The 15,495-nt window shown below is 33.5% G+C and overlaps 2 pseudogenes; both read left to right on the forward strand.

The window, feature by feature from the left end:
- Positions 1-447: 447 nt before the first annotated feature.
- On the forward strand, positions 448-9,403 carry LOC125198987 (annotated as a pseudogene).
- A 2,659-nt stretch (positions 9,404-12,062) lies between these two features.
- On the forward strand, positions 12,063-14,628 carry LOC125198997 (annotated as a pseudogene).
- Positions 14,629-15,495: the final 867 nt, after the last annotated feature.

The following is a 15,495-nucleotide window of genomic DNA, read 5'->3' on the forward strand; positions in this document are numbered from 1 at the left end:
GGGTGAAAATAAGGAGGGGTTTCATGGCGGTGAAAAGATGAAAGTGGGATCGATGAGAAGTAGCAAAAGTGCGATTTGGGGTGAAAGTGGGATGGTGAAAAGTGAAAATATTGTCGAGGTGAAAAATAAGGAGAGGATTCACGATGGTGAAAAGATTAAAGTGGGATTGATGAGGAGTAGCAAAAGCGATTTGGGGTGAAAGTGTGATGGTTAAATGTGAAAATATTGTCGAGGGTGAAAATAAGGAGGGGATTCACGATGGTGAAAAGATTAAAGGGGGATCAATGAGGAGTAGCAAAAGTGCGATTTGGGGTGAAAGTGGGATGGTGAAAAGTGAAAATGTTATCAAGGACAAAAAGAAGGAAGGATTACGACTGGTGGAAAGATGAAAGTGGGATCGATGAGGAGTAGCAAAAGTGCGTGTGGGGTGAAAGTGGGGTGGTGAAAATGGAGAAAGCTAAGGGTGAAGAAGAAGAAATGGGAATGGTTTTATTTGATGGGGAGATAGTTGAGAAGGAAACAGCTAGGGTTAAAAAAGAGGAATTTACCAAGAAAAATGAAGAGAAGAAAATGGGGATGAGGAGTTGCAGAAGTGAAACTGAGATTGTGAGATTGGGAAAAACAGTGGCCAAAGAAGAAGAGGAGGAACAGCTTAAAATGTTGAACAAAAGGGTTGAAGATTTCATTGCAAGAGTAAATAAGCAAAGATTAATTGTTTAAAGCTAACGTAGTTTGATCATGGTGGATGTTGATCAATTGCTGCTTTTCCTTTTTATTTTATTTTATTTAGAGATAGACACTATTGTTATGTGATATGCCCTAGTTTAAAACCATTCCGAGACCCTAGTGATCGGAAACTACTAGCAGGGCTTCCGGTATTTTCGACGTTTCCGACTTTTTAGCATGGTGCTCGAAACTGCTCGGTATTTTCAAAAGAAATGGTGTGCTCGCCGGGTGCTCAGTAAAACCCGTTTTTTGTAATGTGAGTACTTATAGGGAAAAAATGCATATTCCAAGTTCCAATTATATGAATAAATATGCATGTTGTTGAGATATTTTCATATGAGTATGAGTTGTAGACATAGTAAATCTAAATTAAAAAGAGATCAATTTAAATATATTCACACATTCTAGTACCAGTTAATAGTAGGATAAAATCGCCCTGCAATATAGTTGGTGTGTCACTACCAAATTTAATACTATCAACAGATTTTGCTTTCAATTTTCAAAACTGGCCAAAATTACTTTTTCATCTTTAATCACATTAGTGACGTATTAATTCACTACAAAAAATAAAGTAGAATCAGATGTGAGAATATATGAACGATGTGGCGTCAGTTAAAGGCCATATAATATTGCAAATCTGATTTGGATTTCACTATTTGCATGACGAAAGAAAGCATGCATTTCATTTCTAAATAATTAAATAGTAGTAATTAATTTTAAATATAAAAATTTAATTAATTAAATATGTATGTTCTACAAAGACATATCTGTATTAATATATGTAATGATAATCAACGACCATTTTATTACTCCATCAAGATTTTCAAAATGATATTTATGAAAATTAGTAACATAAAATCTGTCCTTTAGGAAGAAACATAGGATAGTGGGTTTTAGCTTTACATTTTTCATGCTGGAGTTAGATTTTTGAATAGTTGAATGGGCCAATATAATCATGTGCAAGATATATACAATTAAATAATATTTGTTGAAAAAAATCTTTGCTTAGCAACGAAGAGATGCACATTGATTTTTCTCCACAGACATATCACATTCCAAGACCTAATTGAAAGTGAATTCTTTTACCTACTCTGTAGTAGTAGTTATTTCAACATTTAACTTTATGAAAGATAATTTATGCATGCTTAGATGAATAAATCATTTGAGTTGGAAGTTGTGACAATGCTTTGATCTTAAACATAATTACGAAAATTGACTCAATCTTCTTCGCTTGTAAATTATCAAATAATTAAATGCTGACTAACACATTATGTGATAGATTTACATTCTGGAAAACTGTCAATAACGTAGTTTAGGAGATTGCTTTAATCGTGTGCATTAGCTTATGTCATGATATATGTTTTCCATTTGGTTATGTTTTCCTTTCTTTTTTTCATAGGTAAATGAATATAAATTTAAAATTACGTTATATTTTCTTGTGTAACTGAATTGTCTATTGATTTTATTATGTAGGAGTAGTGTTTTTGGATAAAGCGTTTGATTTTGTTATTTTTATCAATGTTTTATGAATAAGTTGCTTATGAGTTATGTCTACTTTGTTGTTAGTCAAATTTGAGCTCTAATTATTTCTTTTGTGCATAAAATGAATAAATCAACAAAGGGTAGTGCTTTCACTTTTTTCACGAAATATAGGGCTTCAAGTTTTGGTGCTGAAAACGACTCAAGAAAGATAGTTTGACTGCCGGTCCGTATTATAAGGCCGATATATTGATTTGACCTCTAAATGATTTTTATACTACTATGTTTAAGGCACTTCTGCAAAAAGCGACATTGTTTTCATTTTATTAAGGTTGTGATTATAATTGAATTTATACTTTTCTATTGGTCGAGGACTCGAGAGTGAAGAGACATTAACAAGATTATAATTAAATTTATAGTACTACTTTTCATTATAGTAAAGTACTACTACTATAACTGAAGAGACGAATTTTTCTTTAAGGAATTGTCGGTATATACCTTTCATACTTGAACCTCGTTTTGTGAAATTATTTTTAGTAATGCTATTTTGTCAATTAAAATAAAATAAAGAATAAATTAAGTATATTAAATTTCGCTATAACCACAACGACTGAAATGTAATGCGAAAATCCAAATATGAATATGACTCTTTGACTGAAATACCATTATATACTAGGAGTACTACTCCTCTTTTATATTTTTGTGAAGTTAATAATTCAATCAAAAAGTTTGGCGTAGATTCCACCTAAAAAGACCTTGCACATAGCTAACAGCAACAATGTTGTCTCATGTGGTAGGCGCACGTGGATTTTAAGTATTTGAATATTCGCTATATATAAATATATTCTTTATTTTTCATAAAATATTTGTATATCATGTCGACAAAATACTTTTGGTAGCTCAACTTGTTCGGATCTACTTATATCTCTATAGGTATTTCAATTTTAATTTGATTTGAACATTTTTAAAGTTACTAAAAGTTAATGAATAGTGGACACATGAATCATTGTGTATTAGTATCAACTAGTGTCACACCTCGTGCTGATCCACCCATTTTATTTTTATTATATTTAAATATGAAAATGACGGAAACTTTAAATGGTTTATATATCCAATACTTTGCAACCACACTCATTGGCTTAGCCTCTATTGATAATAATAATTTTAGTAATAACATCGCTTTCTTCATTGAACCTGCTATCTTCATCATCAATTACTTTGAAAGATTGTAAGAGTTTTTTCTCTACCGAGCAAAAACGCTAATTAATCTTTTGAGTTACAAAAATATTGTATGTACGTTTTTACACATTGGAACAGCGCACGTTGATTGATGACTGGTCCTTCTTCATGTCAAACAATATGATCTCCCATATCTTTTCCTTTTTCCTTCACTCTTCTTCATTCGACATGATTTTCTTTGGTTCGTCTCGTAACATTGTTCTTTCGTGTTTTGTATTAATGGAAACATTGTTTAGTATTTGTGCTGATGAGTCGAGATTCAACTGCATCGTGAAGACGGAAAAGAGAGAGAACATTGTTGCTTTGTCAATAAGCTCAATAGTGGGTGGTATTTATAGATGTTTGCTTAGAACATGTTTATCTGTCTGCTTAGCACAAAGCTCGGTATTATTTATATACCAGCTACACCCTTCAATTGCAAATGAAGAAAGAGAAGAGTGAGAAAACCAGTCTGCACCTGCAAAATAGCGACTCCTTTTTTTTAAATCAGAAAACTCGCTTGGAATTAAAAATTGACTTAAGCGTGTGAAGTTGGGTTTCTTGGTTTTAAGATTATGTTGATAACATAAAACATGTGTTAAATAAATTAATTGGCATTTTTGTAATATCTTCATGTCACTTTAGATATTGATAGATTATTTTGTTTAGAATAAATAAATATAATTAGAGAGTAAAAAATATAATTAACGTTTAATTTGGTCAAAAAATGAGATTAAACCCGCTGACCGTTAAATATTAACGGAATTGTTAACGGAGGACCAATTGTGATCCAATTTGAAATGTACAAGACCCAAAAATTCAAAAGATAATGACCAAGAATCATAAAATGAGCATATGTTCGGACCAATTTTGGCCCTTATATAAAAAATATATCTAAAATTTAGCCATAGAAAATCGCTTCCAACATCACACATATATAAATTTTCAATTCAAAAAGGAATATACCCCTACAATCAAGCCCTAATTAAAACTGCTTTTCAACATTATATATATACTACTCCATTTCTCTATATTTCGAAAATTCATTACCTATTTCAACGACATAAATGAAACATAAGCAACATCCCTCCTCTCTTTATTCTTCTTCGTTGATGAAAATTTTTCCAATCTCTGTCTGTCGGAAATGCTATCGCCACCTAGCATCTCTTTGCGACCTAGGACTCCCTTCACCACATACATTTCTATCCCTTTTTCTTTGTCGCTAGTTCTTTTTAAAGAAGATCAAAGGTTAGAAAGTTCATTTCTTTTGTAGAAGATTAAGGTTGATCAAGGCAAAGGAATCATGGCATGGTGTAAAGTTTTTTCCTATTATAAGAATAAAAGCATCTAACTCTAATCTTCTATAAAGGAGAAATTGGTGAAATAGTGAAATTTTAGTTACCAAATACCATATAAATATAGTATAAATATCTAAACTTTTCACTTTTCCTAGACGTATAACATTAATATTGCTTTTATGTTGTTTATTAAAATGGATAACATATCATTAATATTTTAAAAGTATATAGTAATATAATGTAACGTATCATAAGAATTAATCCTCCACTAAATCTATTGATATTAGCATTGATCTCCTACCAAATAATAAATTCTAACATCGACTCAATTAAATTTATTAAAACATACAGTAGATTAGTATTGATACAATAATAAAGGACATCAATTTCAAGAAATTTATACATATTTAAAACCGTATACTTTTTCAATATATGTTTTACAATTTTGCACTAACTACATTTAAATTAAATTATAATAGAATTTTTGTTATTTCTTTTAAAACTCTTCTTATATATGTATAAATAGATATAGATTAATAGATGATATTTAATATAATTATTTTCTAATAGTATTACTAACGGTGTTTATTTTTTAATCCAATTCAAGATTATATATCTTTTATATTTTTAATAATGTGTCAATAAGATATATAAACAGTCGTATATTCTTACTAATTCTCTTCCTATTATACACAATCATGAGAGTAATGGTAAATAACTGCAAAAATAATTACTCTAGAATTTATTCATATATGATTGGTAGTTACAAAATTTATAAATATTTAAATTTATACCCAAAATTTATACATATTCAAAATATAGGCCAAAACTGGCCTTTTATATATGTATGTATAGATAGATAGATTATAAAAATAATTACTTTTGCAATAAGTAACTTACATGCAAAAGAAATTTATTGCATAAACTATCTTTCAATAGATTTTAAAATTTGATCAGTGATAGGTTCACAAAGATAGGCAAGGTCCAAATTCTCGTCGCACAAAGCCCAAATAAGTGTTAAGACTTCAAGTAATAGAGTTTTAGAAAACGTTAATCGAATAAAGAAAAATACAAATTGGAAAAAAAGGCCTTCACGTCAATGGTCCAGGAATCTTGTTTATATATAATGATAAAAAAATTGTTACATTTTTTATATAAATATCTTTAGGAAAATTAATTATATTCTTTTTCATATAATATAATACGACCAAAATTACTAATTTTCCCGGATATTTTGTCATGGTTTGGCACATTTAATTTTTACACATTCATATTTATTAATTACTAAGTCTTCCAAAAATTTGATACATATTACCATTTAGTCCGTCCTGAAAATTTGATACACTTCACTTTTACTATTTTTGGTAGTGGACTCATATTCCACTAATTTTTTAAAAATACTCAGCATTTTATTATAAACTATCTTTAAAAATAGGACCCACATCCCACCAACTTTTTCAATTCACTTTTCATTACATTTCTTAAAATCCGTGTGTGTCAAAGTGTAGCAAATTTTGGGGGATGGAGAGTAAAAAATAGCGAATTAAATGAAAAAAGCAAAATTGAATTTGCATCTTCCCGAGATTCCATTGGCGGAGCCCAAATAGCAACAGAGAATCAGGAGAAAGAAAGCAACCTTTCGGAGCCGTCAAGAGTTTAACCCTTTCGACATTTCCTAAGCTTCATTCCCCTTTTCTCCCTTTTCAATTATCACAATAATCCATTGCTGTTCAACGATTGAACAAAACACTGATCAAATGACTGCTCTCCTTCACCAAATCACTGCTGCTCCTCTTCCTCATCCGCTTATTCTCTCAATTCCTCTATTGGGTTTCGCCAGATTCATAGAAACATCCCTTTCTCGCTGATTCCTCACAACAAATTTGGGTTAAAAAACGTTTCTTTCCGATCCAAATGCACCCCTTCTCTGCCTGATGCCGTTCTCATGCAAGATGGTCAGTTCTTGTTTGAATTCAATCGCATTGCTCTTGTAAAAATTTGATCTTTTCAATTCTTGAATGCTGATTTATTGATGATGTTCTAATTTGGGATGTTTAGGTTTCATCTTTATTGAATGTATTGAGTCTTGAAATGGAAAAAGGCTGCATTTTGTTATGCTGAATTCTGTGAAATATTGAGATTTAGTACTCACATTTTTGCAGTTGTATCTAAAATTTTGAGCTGTTTAGGTGCTTTGGCAACAAAATTGGTTGCCACCAATGAAGCTTCTTATCCTAAGGAATTGAAGGAGGGGTTGTTGACAGTTAATCCTCCGGAAGAAGATGAAAACACCGTTGATTCGGATGCGAAGGGTGATGGTTCGACTGTCAGTATTACTATTGTAGGGGCCTCTGGGGACCTTGCCAAGAAGAAGATATTTCCTGCTCTTTTTGCACTCTACTACGAGGATTGTCTTCCTGAGGTGTGCCCGTTATCCATGCCATTGTGTCGAGATGCGTATTCATTGCAAAATCGAAGATTGAATATGAAAGTTTTGGCATGTGGTGCTTGATATTGATATGTTTTTTGGTTGATTTCAGCACTTCACTATCTTTGGTTATGCCCGTAGTAAGATGACTGATGCGGAATTGAGAGATATGGTTAGCAGGACGCTCACTTGCAGGATCGACAAGAGGTATTGCTGCTAGTTATTGCCTACGTTAGGATTAGTCCCCAGGAAATGATCCTTATGGTTCGTGTTTTCTGTAGGGAAAATTGTGGTGAAAAGATGGATCAGTTCTTGAAGAGGTGTTTCTACCACTCTGGTAACTATGACTCTGAGGAAAATTTTACACAGCTTGATGGGAAGCTCAAGGAGCATGAGGTAGTACACTCAACATAGCTTATATTAGTTAGAAATTGGAGGTTTCTAATAGATATGTGCTTATTATGGTTGTTGTGGATTCTGGTTGGTTTTTATTCGTTTAGATGATTCTTCACGCTTCATATTTATGTGTATTTTAAATTACTTAGAGCTATTCTATACACCGAGTCTTTAGTGATAAATGAGGAAATGGTAAACAAGCCCGGATCATAATGTGGAAGTGACAAACTTCCATTTGAGATAGGATAAAGTTGTTCAGGTTGGAGAATACGTCCCTTGTATTTAATTGTAATGATTTGATTCTGTAGGCTGGAAGGATTTCAAATCGACTTTTCTACTTATCAATCCCACCAAACATATTCGTAGATGCTGTAAAATGTGCTAGTCGTTCTGCCTCTTCAGCTAATGGATGGACCAGGGTCATTGTCGAGAAACCTTTTGGTCGAGACTCTGATTCCTCCGCTGCATTGACTAGATCTCTCAAACAATACTTAGAGGAGGACCAAATTTTAGGTAACTTACGTTGTTGCATAGATTGCATTGTAATCGTACACGAGTGAGTTTCCAGTGTTTGACATGTGCGTTTCTGTGTCTCGTTTACACCTGCAGGATAGATCATTATCTCGGAAAGGAGCTAGTGGAGAACCTTTCCGTCTTACGCTTCTCCAACCTTATTTTCGAGCCGTTATGGTCAAGAAAGTATATAAGGAATGTTCAGCTGATATTCTCGGAGGACTTTGGGACCGAAGGAAGAGGAGGGTAAATATGAAACGTCGAACTGGCACCAAACTTCCCTCCGAACTTTCTCCCACTAAATCGTTTCATGTGTTTGTTTCAGTTACTTCGATCACTACGGAATCATCAGAGATATAATGCAGAACCATCTCCTCCAAATACTAGCGTTGTTCGCCATGGAGACGCCAGTGAGCTTGGATGCCGAAGATATCAGAAACGAAAAGGTATTTCCGTTTATCCTAAATGTGTGAATGAAGTTCTCCATTAAGGTTCGCGACTAATTTTGATCGATCAGGTTAAAGTCTTGCGGTCCATGAGGCCTATACACGTAGATGATGTTGTCGTAGGACAATACAAGGGTCACACGAGAGGAGGGCAGTCGTATCCCGGATATACAGATGACAAAACAGTGCCTGAGGATAGCTTAACCCCGACTTTTGCAGCTGCAGCGCTATTCATCGATAATGCTCGATGGGATGGCGTACCTTTCCTAATGAAGGCCGGGAAAGCCTTGCACGATAGGAGGTTAGAAAAGTTCGTATCTTTATCGACCCAACTTTTTTTGTTGTATTTCACTTTTTTCGCCTCACAGGGCTGAGATACGAGTCCAGTTTAGACACGTTCCTGGCAATTTATACAACCGGAACTTCGGCACTAACACTGACCGGGCAACAAATGAGCTCGTAATCCGTGTCCAGCCCGATGAAGCGATATATCTGAAGATCAATAACAAGGTTCCGGGGCTTGGAATGCGTTTGGGACCGAAGTAATCTCAATCTTCTCTATAAAGCAAGGTATATCGAAAACATCTTTGCAACCGTTGAAAAGATTCCGGTTCGAAATTCTTGACTAATGCGTCGTTGTTATGGTCGATAGGTACGCCAAGGAGATACCGGATGCGTACGAGAGGCTCGTTCTAGATGCCATCGAAGGCGACGAGGCTCTTCATCAGGAGCGGCGAGCTAGATGCTGCTTGGTCGCTCTTCACGCCGGTGTTGAAGGAGATCGAGGAGAAGAAGGTGATCCCGGAGTACTATCCGTACGGGAGCCGAGGCCCGGTCGGGCACATTACCTTGCGGCTAGGCAAAACGTTAAATGGGGTGATGTTGGCGTTGATGAATGAAATCTTGATCATTTTTTCTAGCTTACAAATGAGGAATTCTTGTTTTAGGTATTTTTTTGAGTTCATTATTGACTTCACCTTTTGTTGATTAGATTTAGCAAAAGATTTATGTTGAATTATTGTGACTTTGAAGGTGAATTAATGTACTCGTAAGCATTTGTAGGCACATTATATTTTCCTAAATACACTATTTTGCATTATAATTTCATTTTAATAAAATAAATAGTATTACTAAATAAATTGGGTTTAAAATTAATAATATGTAATTAAGAATAAAGTTAATTAATTGTTTGAAATAAAAAAAATACTACTAGCAAAATTGAAGCAACGGAATATAAAATTAAAATTAGTACAACACACAAAATAGAATTTAAATACTAAACAAATTACACAACATTAATAAAAGTACAAACTGAAAAAATAAAAATGCAACCTACTCCACCAATTAAATATAAAAAAATTAACAAAAATGATAAAAAAGAAATATTAAGAACGAAACTAGAATTCCATATCACCCAAAATATTAATTGTATATAAGTACAATAATTTACAAAAACAATTGCAAATCATTTTCATATAAAAACATTTATCATAAATCAGGTTTATTTACCAATTGCTTGCCCACACACAATACACTTGAAGTTGGAATCCAAATTAGATTTAGTGTCACATAATCACATTATTGTACATTCAACACCTCAATATAATATTTAAGATGAATAATTAAATTTCTTATTATTGCACTAAAGTACATTGTTTACATACTTGATAAGAAATCGACAAACAAGATTCTCATTAAAACATTCTAATATAAGTGACACTATTTTCTTTCTACATATCTGTCATTTGTCAACATTGATTTTAGAGAAAATGATTCACAATTATTCATTTTAAAATGGGCAATCAAAATTAGTAGGAAATCAATAAAAATGTGTGAAACATATCTAATTCCTCTATTTAGTCAAAGATGGGATTGGATTAATTTACATTTAATCATTAAATTCACACATGACTTGCAGTTTGTTTTTTTAGATAATTATGGAGGTATTCAAGGAAGCTGTTTCTAAATCTGCTTGGAAAGATAATATTTTCCTTTATTATTACTGGAGAATATGTATGTAATATACTTTAATATTCATTTCAGATTCATTAATATTCATGGATCAATTTATGTACATTATAGTATGTCATTATTCCATATACGTTGATAAATACGGTTTAATATAAGATTCACTTATTAGAATCTGATGCAGAAAATTGTCATGGCAGGGGCTATATATTCAAATTTGAGATGTGATAATAATTTTCTTATACTTTATCATTTTAGTAGGGCTTTTGCACATTAATTCACACAGAATAATAACAAAATTATAAAATTATACAACTAAAAAAATAAAAAATAATAATTTGGGAAGGCTTAAACCCTCCCTCACGCTTTAGTGTTTCAGCCAATGATAATAGTTAAAGATTAGTATTCCTATATAGAATAAGAAATTATATTTCTTTCTCTGTAAATATAAAGTAGTATAATTGAAAATATTATAGGATATATCAAATTGGATTGGCCTGTTATCTGGAAAGTGAGAAGTTAAATATTCAAAATTATAATCTGGATCAAATCAGTAAATAATTAAGATTAACTAACTTCCACGATTATGTAATTTTGAGGTAGCAAGATATGATTTATTATAGAGTACCTCTAGTTGATATAGTATTTTATTTTGAAAAAATGAAAAATGACAAATCATAAAGAATACGAGGATCTAAACGGAGGAATTAGTCCATTGATTTGTTACATTTTCTCCTAATTAGATTATAATCTTAGTCATGATTAACTAATTGGCTCCTAAAATTTAGATATGGAATTAGTCAAAAGATCTACATCGACTTTATGTTTAATTATTTATTGTATTACGTTGAGGCACGCACATATTGTCTCACGGTCAACTTTACCTATGCAAATTGTGATTATGTAATGCAATTACAAAACTAAAAATATGATCCCATATGGCCAATTAAATTACGTTTTATTAGCTATACTATTTCACAAGAACGAGATTATAAAGAAAATAAAATAAAATTACTTTGCATTGATAGTGTAAAAATAATGGGGCACCCTTAACACCGGCATCGTATCACAACATGAAACGCTGAAAATTGTATTTTACGAGTGGCATAATCACGTATTTTAATGTGATACAAACAAGATGTTGCACAACGATTCACACAAAAATAATATATTAAGGCCCACATTATTTGTATTTATGTCCGCAAATGCATGACAGGTCAGTGAACTCGGTGGCGATGGCCGCTGCTGGTCACTATTTTGCACTACAGTTCACTCAAAATACTAAAAATCGGTCAATAACTAGTACAAGTTAAAATAATGAAATTTATTCGCTTTATAGCGGCTTAAGCCCTTGAGAGGGGAGCACCGGCCGCGGACGTCACACTTGCCTCGGCCAATCACGCGACGCGCACCGTCATTTTATTTTTATAAAAACCTCTCACACACACATTTTTTTAAAAATGTGCATTTTATCACTTCAAATTTTCCCTCCAAAAAAAATAAGAAAACAAATTAAACAGTCCTCCAAAATTCACTGTCCCATTTCTCACCCAAATTACCTTCTCCCCCTTTCCTTTTTTCCTCCTCACAATTCAGCAAGATTCAATTTTTCAGTCGTTTTAGCCTCTGAATTTCTGACCCCAGAAAATATTTTTTATTCTCTTCCCTTAAAAATTCTTTTTCCGAGAAATGTATTGCTCGTCTTCATCAGTCAGTGTCGATGACGAGTTCGAGAAGCTTTTTTCTAGAATGAATCCACCGAGGTAACAACCATTTCTTTAGTCTTCTTCAATTCTCATCATTTTTCTGTTTTTTTTATCTGAATTCGAAAATTGCATGCTGGAAATTACATTCTGTGTTTTTGTTTGATGAAAATTCGATTCAATCTTTGTCTTGATTTGGGGATTGTGTAGGGTAACTATTGACAACGCATTTGATGAGAAGGCAACGCTGATTAAGGTATCAGAATTATGTTGTTTTGCTTCGAATTTGGAATATTCTGTCACTGTTTGATTGAAAAGGAATTAGGTTTATTAGGGTGATTTTTGGGGAAAATTTGTAGGTTGACAGTGCTAATAAGAGGGAAGTCTGTTGGAGGTGGTGCAAGTTCTTACTGATCTGAATCTGCAAATCAAGAGGGGTTACATTTTCTCGGATGGTGGATGGTTTATGGATGGTGAATTTTGCTGAATCTTTTTTTATTGATTGGGAATGTGATGAAGTTTTTTGTGCTGAAAGGCTACTTGTTTTTTTTGGTGTCGAAATGCAGTTTTTCATGTCACGGATGAGTTCGGGAATAAGGTTTATGATGATAACATTTTCGGAGAAAGTTCAACGGGGATATTCATACAACTCTTTTTGTCCAGAAAAATCATTGATTCGTATAGATTATATGGATTGTTAACTGTTAAGTTTGGGAGAATTTATGAATGCTGATGTTTATGTTGTCAAGTCCCTTTGTTGGCTTTCCTATTGAGGTTTTATGTTCTTTTTCCCCGCTAATTGTTGCGATTAGTATTATATGCAATGCAGTTTAGAACTAGAAGATGATTTCACAGGAAAAAATGCATCACTGAATCATATCTACAGTCTAAATGTCATAGGTCCTGATTTCTATTGTATGATCAGTATTATATGCAATGCAGTTTAGAACTAGAAGATGATTTCACAGGAAAAAATGCATCACGAATCATATCTACGTCTAAATGTCATAGGTCCTGATTTCTATTGTATGATCGATAAAAAAAAAGCACTCTTTTACTATATTACAGTCGTTGGGACCAAGAGGGTGCAGCTTCCGAGCGTTGGAGAGATCTGTTGGGGTGCAGTCCGCTACAGAGCATACAATGATTGAGTTATCTGGTCCAGACAGACCAGGATTGCTATCAGAGATCTTTGCCGTTCTTGCTGACCATAAGTGCAATGTAGTTGCCGCAGAAGTATGGACCCACAACTCAAGAATGGCTTCCGTTGTTTACATCACTGATGCAGCAAATGGCTTGCCAATAGATGAAACTGATCGGCTCGATAACATCAAGCAGCTTCTTCTCTATGTCTTAAAAGGCACCAGAAAATGGAGAAGCGCCAATACATCTGTCTCCGTTGGTTCCACTCAGACTCAGAGAAGGCTGCATCAAATGTTGTATGCTGACCGTGATTACGACAATCAAGATGCTGGTAGTGTGACAGATGAACGGATCAAGCCCTCGTGACTGTCGAAAACTGTGTAGAAAAGGATACACGGTGGTGCACATGAGCTGCCCGATCGTCCTAAGCTCCTCTTTGATACAGTATGCACCATAACCGATATGCAATACGCGATCTTCCATGGAACTGTAAATGGCGAAGGGCCGGAGGCTCAACAGGTAACATTTTACCGTATATTCAGAGCAGTCTAAAACTTTATCTGGTTCTTGTCTGTCTTACTTTCACTCTGTATCGTTGCTAGGAATATTTCATCCGACATAGGGACGGATGCCCCATTAGTTCAGAAGCTGAAAGACAGCGCCTAGTTCATTGCCTCGAAGCAGCAATTAAAGGAGATCATCTGAGGTACAATTGGAAAAAAAAAACTATGTTTTTTACTAAGGGATTCCATATGACTTTGCATATTTGTAATGCAGGGGATAAAATTGGAACTATGCAGTGATGACCGAGCTGGCCTTTTGTCAGATTGCACCCGTATATTCAGGGAAAATGGCCTTCAGTCACCCGAGCTGAGGTCACAACGAGGGCACGCAGGCAGTGAACATTTTCTACGTGACTGATGCATCGGGAAGCACCGTCAAAAATGAGACCATCGAGGCAGTGAGGAAAGAAATCGGGATGACCATACTACGCGTGAAGGAGGATGCCTACTCAACCTCACCGCCTCAGCAGAGCGGCGGATTCTCTCTAGGTAGCATCTTTCGCTCAAGATCTGAAAAATTCCTTTACAATCTAGGCCTTATAAGATCATGCTCATGAAAAAGTTAGCTCTTGGTGTAAAATGTAAATATTAGTTGGCTTATTAGTAAACATATACCTTAGTGCAGTTGCAAAATCAGTTTGGTTAGGGCTGTAGAGCTTATTGTAACTGTATATTTCAGTGTTTTTGGGCTTCATTTGTTTGTAATTACATTAATATTCTCATGGTAATATTATGTTAGTCCCATTATTTTTGGAGTGAAAATTAATGAATGTAGATTTTGATCCATAAATAAAGAAACAAGAGGCATTTAATTTGGATGAATTGTTGTTGGTGAGGTTGTTTTCCAGCCACAGGTAATGTGATGCAAATAGGCCAACCATGATGAAAATGATGACTTGTAAAATAAAGATGGCATAAAAATATATACTCCTATTTATTATTGGCATATATTATGTTATGTGTATATTACTACATGTGGGGCCTTATTGTTTTGTAATGTGGCTGTTGTGTGGGTGGGAAAAAGTGTGAATTATTTTCTTGGCCTTGGGGAATTGTCAAATGTGTCGTCTACTTGTGCTGGTCCCAAGACAAATATTCAATAATAAATTTATATTGGTTGTCTTAATGAGTGGAATTTTCAGTTATTATTCCTTCTTTTTAAGAAAAAAGCGTGCAAAGTTCCAGAAAAAACTAACTAATATAAGAAACACTTAACTTATTATGTAGAAGCCAAATATTAAGTTATGTGGAGATGGAGACTCCAGTACATGAACATAGTTATTCACTAAATAAGCATAATGTGATAAGTAATCGCAGCAAATATTATTTCTTTTTAACAATCTGTTTAATTTTGTTAATTGTGTTGTTTGATAAAAGGTCTCATAATTTCAGTAGGGGAGTTTAACGGTAAATTATTAAACTCTAATTCAACAAATGAAATTTAGTATTATATGATATTTTTTCGTTGCATTTAAACACGACATTATTTTAGCATTGACGCTCGATAGTGTAGTCATCAAGTTATGTCTGTGTTGAAATCTTTGGTTACAAAATCGAACAAATCAATAATTTAATTGTTAAATTATAAAACAATAGCTCGTGTAATTTATAGGC

Source organism: Salvia hispanica, unplaced genomic scaffold (assembly GCF_023119035.1).
Source record: "Salvia hispanica cultivar TCC Black 2014 unplaced genomic scaffold, UniMelb_Shisp_WGS_1.0 HiC_scaffold_348, whole genome shotgun sequence".
Taxonomy (NCBI): domain Eukaryota; kingdom Viridiplantae; phylum Streptophyta; class Magnoliopsida; order Lamiales; family Lamiaceae; genus Salvia; species Salvia hispanica.